This window comes from Perognathus longimembris, chromosome 10 (assembly GCF_023159225.1).
Source record: "Perognathus longimembris pacificus isolate PPM17 chromosome 10, ASM2315922v1, whole genome shotgun sequence".
NCBI classification, from domain to species: domain Eukaryota; kingdom Metazoa; phylum Chordata; class Mammalia; order Rodentia; family Heteromyidae; genus Perognathus; species Perognathus longimembris.
The window spans coordinates 17736876-17738298 of record NC_063170.1 but is presented as its reverse complement, the minus strand read 5'-3'; the positions used below and the strand labels follow the sequence as shown (position 1 = coordinate 17738298).

Here is a 1423-nt window from a genome sequence, read left to right as displayed (position 1 = left end):
TTAATATTAGCGATTAAAATGAAAATGAACTTGTGGCCATTGCTCCTGGAAATTGAAAACTGAGAGGATTTCTCCCTGGCTCCTAAAACAAAATAATACACAAACAACGAATAATACTTTCAATAAAGAGCACTTGGAAGTATAAAATACCTAGAACAAAGTGTGGTTGAAAAATGACATCTGTGCATGAGATCATAAATACAGGCCATGACCTGTTCTCCCTTCTTCGCCGAACAACTTGGCATGTCAGTCTTTTCACTTTCAAAGGATTCAAATTCACTACCATGTCTTCTGAAGAAGGAAAACTCTTTGTGGGAGGACTGAACTTTTAATACCGATGGGCAGGCACTTGAAGATCACTTCAGTAGCTTTGGGCCTATTTCTGAACTGGTGGTTGTCAAGGACAGGGAGACTCAACAGTCCTGAGGTTTTGGCTTCATCACCTTCACCAACCCAGAACATGCCGCAGATGCCATGAGAGCCATGAATGGAGAGTCCCTGGGTGGTTGCCAGATCCGAGTGGACCATGCAGGCAAGTCTGCCCAGGACACCAGAGGGGGTGCCTTTGGAGGCCATGGACATGGTCGCAGCTACTCTAAAGGTGGTGGGGACTAGGGATATGGGAAGTGGCAGATATGACAGTCAGCCTGGAGGATACGGATATGGCCGCTCCAGAGATTACAGTGGCAGAAGTCAGGGTGGTTATGACAGCTACTCAGGAGAAAATTACAGAGACAATTACCACACTGAGATGAGACATGAGCACATATGTAGATACACAAGGAATAACACTTCTGATCCAGGATCGTCCTTCCAATTTGCTGTATTTATAAAGATTTTTGGAGCTGCGTTGAAACATCTGTTTTAATACATCAAGTTATATTTTTTTAATTGAGCTCCCAAGGTAGGCTGTTAAATACCTTTCAGAAAGCTCCATGTGTTTTTTCCCCATTTAAAGACAAATTAAGACAAATTTTTAGAATCCAGGTATTTTTATCTTTTTTATCAGGTTTTTTGTTAGAGCTCTCAGGATTATTCCTTCTGACCAAAAAGGTTGGCCAGACTGATTTTTAAAGCTAAAAATGATGTGTATTTAGGGACGTTTTGAAAACCTGCATACAATGTTTATCATGGCCAGAAAGTGATTTCTAAATGTATCTATAAGCAGTCTGTATCAAGAGCGTAATTAGCTTACAGATTTTTTTTAAATTCAAGATCACCACCTTTATTATATAGGAAAGCTCCTTAAAAATGTTTGTGAATGTCATTTTTTAATACTGGAAGAAAAGGGTATTCTGTTGTGTCTCATGTAATGTTTAGGATGTCCTTCATGGAGCTGACTAAAAGATGAAACCTGAGTACACACACATACACACAAAAAAGAAATACAGGCCATGAATGAACAGATTGGTAAAATGCACAC

At 39.8% G+C, this 1423-nt stretch overlaps 1 pseudogene; it reads left to right on the top strand.

Moving 5' to 3' along the window:
- Positions 1-250: 250 nt before the first annotated feature.
- LOC125357886 lies at positions 251-868 on the top strand (annotated as a pseudogene).
- Positions 869-1423: the final 555 nt, after the last annotated feature.